Source organism: Pteropus alecto, unplaced genomic scaffold, assembly GCF_000325575.1.
Source record: "Pteropus alecto unplaced genomic scaffold, ASM32557v1 scaffold199, whole genome shotgun sequence".
Taxonomy (NCBI): domain Eukaryota; kingdom Metazoa; phylum Chordata; class Mammalia; order Chiroptera; family Pteropodidae; genus Pteropus; species Pteropus alecto.
In genome coordinates, this window is record NW_006442489.1 from 1,474,288 (window position 1) to 1,485,716 (window position 11,429).

The window sequence follows — 11,429 nt, forward strand, 5'->3', positions numbered from 1 at the left end:
ATTAACCTGGTTGCTGTATGTTCAGTTTCCTTTTTCGTTTGATTTTGTCATACACTTCCTGCACTCTTCTCTGAATTCCCCAGAGCTTATGTTTACCCTCTGAACCACAATGTACGGCACTCAGGAACAAATGCAAAAATATTAAGTCATATTTCCCAGGATTTGTAACTCATCAGCCCTCCAGCCACTGATCAAAATGTCCAAATGTTCATGATAATCTGCATTTACATTCTTTGGAAAGGGGCTGGGATGCCCCAGAAAAGTGTGTTAACACAAAGAATATACTTCAAAAAATCATTGATAACAATACTGTCACAAAATCAAATCGAAGAAGTTACTGGTAATGTGCATTTTAAAATCCATTGTTCTTCATCAGGTGCTTGTGGTGAAGGTCTGCTCAATCTACAGCACAATGGGTTTGGATGATTTGCTGCATGTCACCCAGACAGCCCAACCCATTCACTCTCTGGCCTCCTGTGCCTCAGTTTAAGTTTATGCCTTTCCATCCCTTATATAGTGATTGTGAAATCCTCCTCACTTTCCTCACTGTCTTTACTCAAGCCAGTTTTCTCCCAAACTTGTTGATTTCTACAAGTTTTAGGGCATCACTCTTCCTAACTTCATCGTTTTTTGATCTTAAGTGCCTATGTTCACACAACCATACTCAATGGATTTTAATTCACTTAGCTACTGATTTAACTTCCCATTTCATAAGTGCCTTGATCATAAATATAAATAATGGTCTCTATGCAATATTGTATGGCTTCTCACTGCCTTTAGGATAAATCTCACCTTCATTAGCATAGAAAACAAGGTCAGACACCACTGTTTCTCATCTACATTATCAGTCTCCTTCCTATTTATTCCAGTGACTCAGGCTTCACTTTAGCCACCCTTAATTATTTACTTTTTTTTATTGTACTCCATGCACTTCTAGGGATCTAACTTGGCTAACTGAGTAGATGGGTGGATGGATGGATGGATAGATGGATGGATGGATGGATGGATGGATGGATGGATGGATGGATGGATGAATGGATGGATAAATAAATGAATAGATGGGTGGAAAATGTATGATTGTGGAAGTGACTTTATGGGATAGGATAGAAGGAATGGTTTAAAGGTAAAAACTGAACTTTGGACAATGGGAGAAGGAGCAGATTTGATTGAGATGTGAAACTAATAGTTATTAAAAATTTACTCCACTTCAGTCAATTCATACAAAGTATCATTGAATTCTCATAAAACACTTTTTAAGGTAGGCCTTACTATCCCATTGTATAAGTGAGGAACGGAGGTTTTTAGAATATAGCAACTTTATCAAGTACAGTTGACCCTTAAAACTGTGGGGATTAGAAGTGCAGTCAAACATCCATGGATAACTTTTGAGTACACCAAAATTTAATTACTAATAGCTTATTGTTGACTGGAAGCCTTACTGATAATATAAACTGTTGATTAACACATATATGGTATTCTTAAAATAAAGTAAGCTAGAGAAAATGGTATTAAGAAAATCATAAGGAAAATAAAATACATTTAAAGTATTTATTGAGAAAAACCCACATAAAAGTGGGCCCACACAGTTTAAACCCATGTTTTTCAAGGGTCAACTGTATATGCAATGTCCAAACTGGAATGCAAACTCAAGTGACAAATATCATAAATCTATGCTCTTTCAATTGCACTACTTGAAATTATTTTAGTTGGGGGAAGAGTGGGAACCCCAGCATTAAAGATATGGTCTGAAGCATGCCTGAGACATGTCCAGCAGAGGTGTGGAGGTGAACAGGTTTGATACCAAGGGAAGACAGAGGGTCATGATCCTGGGATTTAAAGAAAAAAGACAAGTGTCTCACCAGATTAAACTTGAAGAAGGACACAGAGCACACATGGTGGACCCTGTTAGGAAATTTGACTCCTCTTAGAACAGTGGAGAGTTCTGGAGGGTTTCATGAAGGTGGATTTTGTGAACTTTTCCAAGTTCACTCAGTTAAGAAATGGACTGAAAGGACCAGTTAGGAGTCATTGCAGCCACCCAACTGCAGATGCCTAGGGCACCAAAGCCTCAGTGTCCCACTTGAGTGCTGCACAATTCTGAGGATTTACTATTCCTTGTCTTCTCTGGATGATGGGCTTTGCACAATAAGAGTGGAATTATTTAATTTTTTTCCTTAGCAATGTTAGCAGAAAGACACAAAATCAAACTTTCTCTTCACTGTAAAATGTTTTTCTGAAGCAACTAAAGCAGCTACATGCCACCTGAGCTCCAAGTCTACTGTTAAGGGACACCCTGAGTGAGTGCCTCCAAAGGTAGAGACTGAAAATATCAGTAGCGTCATGCCTGGCATAGCCATCTCTTGGATACACTGGCTCCTTCAATGTGCTGCTCCTGTCCCCCATCCCCACTAATCTGAGAACCTCGAACATGGCTCTACCTAAGCCATCTGTGAGCAGTCTCCTCAACATCATGAAAATCCTGGCAGAATTGGTTTATTTAATTAACATGTGTTCCCTCAAGTCTTTGGTGGCCTCCATTCAGTTTGAGCATTATTACTGTTAGTGACTGTCTTCCTTTCAGGGCAGTGGCAATTTTTAAGTACAAATTCTATCAATTCTGATCCCATTTTTTATCAGGTGCTGCATTTTCAATCTGAACTGCAGATTCCTTTTAAATGGCAGCACATTTTTTAAAAACTTATTTAAGAGAACAGGAAATGAGAACATGTGGAGAGGGGCAAAGCACAAAGAAATTTAATGAAAATGAGTGTGAAAAGAGTTATCACACTTATATTTCAGTTATGTAATGGGCTGTGTCCTTATTGGACCTCCCAAGAAATATTCTTGGGTAGTTTGTTTCTTTAACCAAACATACAAATGTTCACATAACACACTCAGACATCATATGTCATTAAGAAATAGCAAATTAAAATATCTTATGTCATTAAGAAATAGCAAATTAAAACAACAATAAAGTACCAGTTCACATTTGTTACAACGGCCAAAAGCCCAAACCTTGCCAACACCAAATACAGATGAGAATGTGGAGGAACAAAAACTTTCATTCATTGCTAATGGGAATGCAAAATGGTACAATTTTGGAGAACAGTTTAGCAGTTTTTTATAAAACAAATCATATTTTTATCATATGATCCAGCAATTGCACTTTGTGGTGTCTACCCAAAGATCTTGAAAACTTATGTTCACACAAAAAACTACACGTGGTTTTTACAGCAGCTTTGTTCATAATTGCCCAAACTTGGAAGCAACCAAGATGCCCTTCTGTATAAGTAACCTGTGGTGTATCCAAACAATGAAATATTATTCAGGACTAAAAAAAAAAAAAAAAAAAAGAGCTATTAAGCCATCAAAAGACAAGAAGGAAATTTAAATGACTATTACTAAATGAAAGAAGCCAATACATAATGTATTATTCCTATTAGATGGCATTCTAGAAAAGGCAAAACTATGGAGATAGTAAAAAGATTAAAGTTTGCAAGGGTTAGAGAGGAGAGAAGAATGAATAGGCAGAATATTTTTAGGGCAGAAAAACCATTATGATACTGTAATAATAGAAACATATCATTATACATTCATCAAAACACATAGAATATACAAGACCAAGAGAGAATCCTAATGTGAACTATGAACTTGGGGTGGTGATGTGTCAATGGAGGCTCAGTGATTGTAATGAAAATACTAGTCTGGCAGGCATGTTGATCGGGATGGGGAGGCTGTGGATGTTTGAGGTCAGAGGGTATGTGAAAACTCTGTGTACTTTTCTCTCAATTTTGTTGTAAAACTAAACTACTTTAAAAAGTAAAATTTATTAATTAAAAAAGCGTTTATTCCACTCCCGGTAAATTGACCTATTTTAGTATTTTTCCAAATTTTACTGTTCATAAGAATCATCTGAAGTATTACAAAAATTCACATCCCTGCCTTTCACACAGAACAACAGAATCATAATTGTCCAGAGAAGAATCCTAGGGATCCACATGTTTAAGAAACTTCTCAGGTGGATCTTATTAGTAGAAAATGCTGGGAAACATTATTTTATTCTAAATATAATTTTCCTTAGTTAGTGTGGCCTAAAATAATTGTTTTGCTAGTTTTCTAGGACTAAGTACTGAACATATTTTCCAAAGACTTTCTTTATTCTCATTTATCCCTTATCTTGATCTTCTAAAGGACAATGCACATAGATCTCGTTGAAAACTTTGGGCAACAATGAAGGAGAACAACATGTCTTACAATCATTTTCCACTCATGGCCAGGTGAAGAGTGAGAGAAAGAGATCCTCACAAGTTAGGGCAGGTGGCCATGCTTCATTTGCCATACAAACAGATTTGTCCTGCCAGGTAGCCCTCTATACCTACAGCATCATAAACTTTTCTCTGATGAAAATACTTTAAATTTAATATAACTATTGTTACCATTCTTTCTCTGTCTACTTTGTCTTGGTGATTTGGAAGAAAAAACCTCAGGATTATTTTTGTTTGTTTTTCATCATCACAAAATATTGGGCCTGGAATAGGAAGGAGAACCCAATAAATCTTTTGGGAAGAAAACTTCCTCTTTGGAGATTTGAGATAAGTTTCCTTGAAAAGATTGGACCTCCAAAATTAGACAGGGCTTATAGCCTCATCTAATCAGGGAAAAGGTCAAGGAGATCCTGACAAGCATTCACAAGTAGCTGGCGGAAACAGTACCTGTGTGTGGAACTGCTTTATTTAGTGAGGTGAGCCAAGGCTTGTCCTTAAGGCCTGTACCTTACAGTCAATGAATGTCCCCACAAAAATCTCCTCCTTTTCTGAATTCACTAAGAGTCCCCATTCTCCTTCTTTTAATTTAGTACTTAATTAGCTCCTCTCTCTACATGCTGTCTAACAAGGCCAGCAAGGTCACTGTCTATGAATAGTGTCAGATAGGCACTAATCCATTGGAGTGATTACTTCATAAGTTACCTAAATGTATAATAACCATGTTGAGACTAATATAATATTGTGTACCAACTGCAATTGAAAAATTAAAAAATAAACATTAAAAACATATTTATCTAATGGGTCCAAGAACAAAGCTTATATACATACAAGATGTCTTCAAGAAGAATACTACTAGGAAGAAACATAATGTAAATGCCTGATTAAATAAAAGTTAAATATAGATCAGTAAATCCTAATAATAATAATTAGTAGTCATCAAGTGCTACCTTCATGTGAGGTATCTCTGTTTCACACATATTAACTCATTAATATGTAATTCTCAAAATAATTCCATGAAGTTGGAAATACTACTATCTCCCTTTTACAGAAGTAAAAACTGAGCCACAGAGATCACACAGCCAAGAACTGGCAGAGCTGGAATATGAACCAGGCACTCTGACTCCCTAATGAATCTGTACTTTTATCAGAAACTGGAGCCTTTTAGCTGGAGCTTTAAAGAGGAACATATAATAGGACTCAAGACACAAGTGTAAAGTGAGAGGATTTCACTCAACACATTAGAACCAGTATAACAAATGGTATTGACACAGGGATATTTGCCTATGTATCATCCATTCAGGTCAGTTGTGGTGGATCAAGTTCATGAATATTTTTATATTTTTCAACCCATATTAATAACATGCTAGAAGCTTGGATAAAACAAACCATGATTCTGTTTTTATGGCTCAGTGAAAGAGCCATGCACGTGTTAACTAACTCAAAGGAAAATGACAACTGTTTTCAGAGCTGGCAGGAAGCATAGGCATGAGGTTTGGTAAGGAGCACAGCTGGATTGCTGAGACCTGAAAGAGCTAACCAGAGAACAGAGAGGGGATGGGAATCCAGCACCAGGCAGAGAAAGCAGCATGTCAGAGAAGGCCAAGGTCAGAGGAGAAGGGAAGGCTGGAACTGGAGGCAAGATGAGATTTGCCTCTTGAAAGGATCCTTTTGAGTGCAAGGAGGAGCATGGATGGCTTCTCAAGGGAAAGGTAGTCAATAGAATGATTACCCCCTATGTAATCTGATGTGGGATGATTATGTTTGATGGGTAGAGTGTTGTCCTGTTCCCTAGCTCTGCTATGAGCTGGCTTGGACATATGTATCTTCTAGGAATATTAATCTTAGGTGACTCTAAAGGCACCTGTGGGCATCAGAAAAGGTAATCAATGGCATAGAGAGAGGTCATTTAATGGGAGTCCTCGGCCATTTGAACTCCCAACTACATAGTTCTTAATGAAATTAGTTAGACCCTTTATAAATAATATGTAAAGTTATTCATTACCCATTGTGTTCCACAGATGAACAGAATTACCGAATGTACAAATATTGACAATATCTCTTAAAATTTCATGGACTTATGGGTTCTAAGAGACTAAGTATTCAATCATCGCTATGATGAAGAATATTTCCCCAAGATGGCACTCATTCATTCAAATCCCCCTGAAGAAAAATTCCAGATACACTTGCTTGAACAACTATGTTTATGAGTGGATCATATTTGCATGTAAAAAAACAATAGGAGGAAGGTTACTCTAGCTCTTTCAATCACATATTGCTTGAGACTTCTCTTAAAGAGTTTTCAGGCAGGAAAGCAAACCACTTTCTCATAGTTGTGATCCTTTACAATTTTTATTGTTTATTGTTTCAGCAAAAAGCACTATTAAACTGTGATTGCCAAGATCCTCCCTCCTGGACCCAGAATATAATTTGTGTAATGTTGTTGAAATGTGGTCAACAAGGCACGCTGGCCCCATTTTCTCCCTGTTAAAGCCAGAATTCAGACCACAAAGAGTCATTAAATAATGTAAAATTATTCTTTGCTATCTTCTTATTTTGAAAGTAAATACTTAGCAGTGGGATGTATTTATTGAACAAACATTAATATAGGACATTCTCCATGCCAAACATTGTTCTAACCATTTTATAAATATTATTTTATGCTTCTAATAACACTCTGAGACCCAGAGAGGCTAAATAACGCGCCCAAATTCACACAGCTGGAGAGAATGGCTTCTGAGCCTGTGCCCTTCACCACCATGCGTTAGTCATTAATCCTCTCATAGTAATGGATATGTACCAGTTGACTGCTCCATTCTAGGGGTGCAACCACTAAAAATGGGACAATAAAAAGGAGAGGACATGAAGAAAATGTGCCTCCCTCATGAGTTTGCAGATAGAGTTAATGAGATGATATACATGGATCATTGTTAGAAAAGGGCTCAAAACTTGACTTTATTTTCTAGCTAACTGTGCAAACTTTTGGTGTCACTTCCCTCTCTGTAAAATTTCTGAAGTCCCTTCTTTACTTCTAAAGTTTCAAATCTAATGATTATCATAATCTCTGTTTCCTAAGAATTCTTTCCATTTATCTTTATTCTCTGCTCTTCATGCTATTCTATAAAAAATGAATTGTAGAGACATTATAGGAATATTAATCTCTCTGTGATAATTCAGAAGGCACTTCAGAGTTTCACAGTCCTCAGGGTTATCATTTAAACATCAATTATGCTTGCTTGGTTGCTAAGAAGAAGACTTCATTAATAGACAGCTCTGTTTAATAGATTCAGACAACAGAGATTTTTCTATAATTGGATGGGACACAGCAGCTTCTGAAACTCTCTGTGCTTTATGTAGATTTATCTGGACTCTTGTGGCCAGGGTATGGAAAAGTCAAGTGGGAGTACCAGATGTATGGACAGGAAGGCTAAAGTTACTGGTTCTTATGTCCACATGAAGCAGTGTTGCCCCTGGGGAGCCCTGCTAGTACCCAGATGGAGAACATGAGGAATGCCCTGGGAACTCTCTCCAGCTTCACCACCATGGATCAGAAATGCATGATCCAGAGGAACACACACACAATGTAATATTTTCTCTAGTATAAGCCCCATTGTTTGATGTGTGCAGATGAGAGATTTATATGTGCAAATGTGTACATTTGGTAGAGGGAGATGATGGAAGTACTAACAGGATGATGAAGAACTGTTGTGTGTGAGTTCAGTTTACAAATCAAGTTAAGTGTAGCTTTTGGCTAAGAAGAGGTCTTTGCCATAATGGTGCTTTGAGTCATGTCATGGCTACACATACTGGGAACCCTGGGTATTTCCAGAGTAGCTAAGGCTAGAAAAAGGACAACAGTTGTCAAACACCATGGTGCATGCGACCGAGGCCCCAAAGCCAGTGCAGAAGAGACCAGACACAGAACACTCAGAGGCTCTGGCCCCACAAGATGGATCAGTGCAGGTAGACAGTGGTCCTGTGGCAGATGAACATCAGGTGAGTGACTTGATGTTCCTTGTCCTGCTTTGTAGGTGTGCCTTAATTACCAAGAGGTGGGATATTCCTGGACCTTAAACCTCAATGGGAAAATCTCAAGTTATCTACTACAACCCCTTTTATCAAGGTGAAGAGGCCTCAGGCAGGAGTTATTTCCCTAAGTCTGGAAAGAGATATTCTTTTATCTGATAACCTGTGGGAAGGCTCCACCTTTACTTTTCTAAGACCCCAGGAAGTTGCATGTTGAAGAAATTTTATTTGCCAAGAAAGCTCGGAGTGCTTTATTTTTTTCAAACCTGAAGAAAAGCCCTGCTGATGTTCACGGTTTTTGTTTTATGTGACTTATTAATCAAGTCTTCCTCCCTGTTATTCAGGCATTTCATAACAAAATGATAAAATGTTGTCCAGAGCAAGGAATCACAGTAAGAAGCATCAATATTTTAGCAAGCCTTTTTTCTTATAGTTGAGCTAAGTCACCTGCCCCTGCAGATCTATCTATCTGTGCATGCATATCCATTACCTATCTATTATACTAGTCATAATAATGCATCAATTTCACCCATGTACCTGAAGCTGCACCCAGCCTTGGGGGTGGGGCAGGGAGAGCAGGTGATTACAAAGAAATAGTTTTGTGGGTGACTGTTTTACCATGCAGGCGCTGCACTAGACAGATAGAATCTACTTTAGACAAACATGACTTCCTCCAAGGAGTATATAGTCCAATGATAGAGAAACAGATAAGAAAACAAATCATAATTCAGAATCCCCTCAGCTATGAGAGGAGACCTAGGAAAACAGACAAAACTCACATTCATAAAAAAATCAATCAGAAAAAAACATCGTAAGATATATAAATGTTGAATTACTATGTTGTATACCTGAAACTAATATAATATTGTATGTCAACTATACTTTAATAAAAAAAATAATTAAAAAAAAAACCAACAGTGTGCTGCTGCAGATGTAAGTAGCATTTGGAGCTCACAGAATTCAGTTCAGCTATGAAAATGGAGGGATTTAAATGTTGTGGTGGACACCGTGGGGCCCCACCAGATGTCCACCACTAAAGGCTGGGAGTGCTGGCCACAGACTGCCTTCGGTGATGGCCTGGACAGCCCAGGGCCCATATCCAGTGACACGATGATGCAACAGCATGAAGGCCTGGCCACTGAGGCCCAACTCAGCACAACTCTGAAAGGACTTTTTGGCTCCAGATCTCCCTGTAGGTCAGCCTACATTATACCTTGGCTTCTGCATCCACCTAATTTGTCTCTCTTCTGCCTTTCTGGAGGAGTCTGTTCTAAGAGTACTCCTTAACCAACGATCTACACATTAAGCTCCGTTTCTGAGCCTACTCACCTAATCTGATTGTTCCACACAGTTTTGAGTTCCATTCTTATTTACTAATTTCAAACTTTTCTTGGGATTTTAATAATGCCTAATTTGGTTGATTGAACCACACCAGCTATTAGTCTTAAAAGATTTCTCTGCACGAATGAAGTTTTTGTTTTTTATTGTAGAGTAATTTCAAATTAACCTTGACCTAAAATTTTTACAATACTCCTTTAGATAAATTTGCATAGCCTCTTGTTTCCTGAACCCAGGATTGAACATTGCTGGTGAAGATGCCAGTTTATCAAAAAATATGTTGCACCTGCTCGAGTGTTAGCCTCCTCACCTATCTCTCCTCTGACAAAGGCTCCCTCTTTGACCACACTGGAGCACATGCCTCTGAGTCTCTTCTCCACCAGGCCATTACCTAAGCCTGCTGTTCTGCCTGAACCCAGTTTCATCAAAAAATCCTGTTAAAGTGGTTGATAAAGATCTTCCCACTCTCAATAGCTGATCAGGTTCCTAGTCCCCTACACTTGATACCAGTCATTGGCCTGCCTTCAACAAGAATCTTTTTAAGCCAGTTTATCAACAATTCCTCTAAGTTCCTTTTAGTAATTTTTGTCCACTGACTCCCTCTCTCTATACATCGGCTATAAATTCTCAGATATCTTTGCTGTATTGAGTTGAATTCAATCTCTTTCCCCTATTGCAGTAATCTTTAATAAAGTCTTCATTAGCATTTTTTAAAAGTATCTAGTGAATAATTTTTCTTTAACATGTCATTTCTTAAGTCAGTGGCTCTCAAGCTCTTGGAATGCAAACCACATACAGATGTATGAGCTTTAAATGTGCGCTGGCTCATTGGCGCATATCCACATGGCTTTGTGATGGTCCAGGTTGTCCATAAAGACGTCTTTTTAATAGTACCCTTCCCAAACTGCAGTGCCTCCATTTACATGTTTAAGGATTAGATAAATGTAAAATAAAGTATAGAAGACCAATCACTCTATTTGACAAGTGTAAGAATATCTCCGGGTGGAACCAGACATAGACAAACCTTGGAGTGGGCATGGGTGATATCTTCACCATCTCCCTCCTACTCAGCATCCTCTTTTTATGCAAGTTTAGGCAGTTTCCCCTCCCTCTACCTACCTGTCCACACTTTCTAAGCTGTCAGTGGGCATACCTGGAGGGTGTGATTCACCCCAGGCTAAAATCATATTCCTTCCTTAACAGAGAGACAGCATATTAATGAAAAAGTTTCATACATTCTGAGGGATTTAACTACCATTTATGCATATGTTCAGGGTTGAGCAACATGCAGTTTGTGGAGGACAGACTTTCTTAGATCATTAGATATGTGGTGCAGCAGTTGTAAAAGTGAGGTACCTGGATCAGCAGTATCGGCATCACCTAGAATTTGTCATAAATGTACATTCTCAGGCCCCTACCCAGGCCTACTGAGTCAGAAATGCTGGAGGAGGTGCCTAGCAATCTGTGTTCTAAGAAGCCCTTTGGAGCATTCTTATGCTCGCCAAAGTTTAGAAGCACTAGAGATGTAGTCAGAATGTGGGCCCTGACTCCATCTCCCAGATTTGAATTCTGATTCTGTCACTTGCTAATTATGACACCTCAAGAATTTTCCTAACCTCTCTGTGTTTCAATTTCTTTACCTGCAACATAGGGACATTAATGGCCTTTAGATAAATAAGTGGGACACCACATTTAAGGTATGGAGAACAATGCATGGCCCATAAAGGCTATAATCAGAGGTTGAAACCAGAGGGTAGAAAGCTTGAACTATAAACAGACACACACACACACACACACACACAC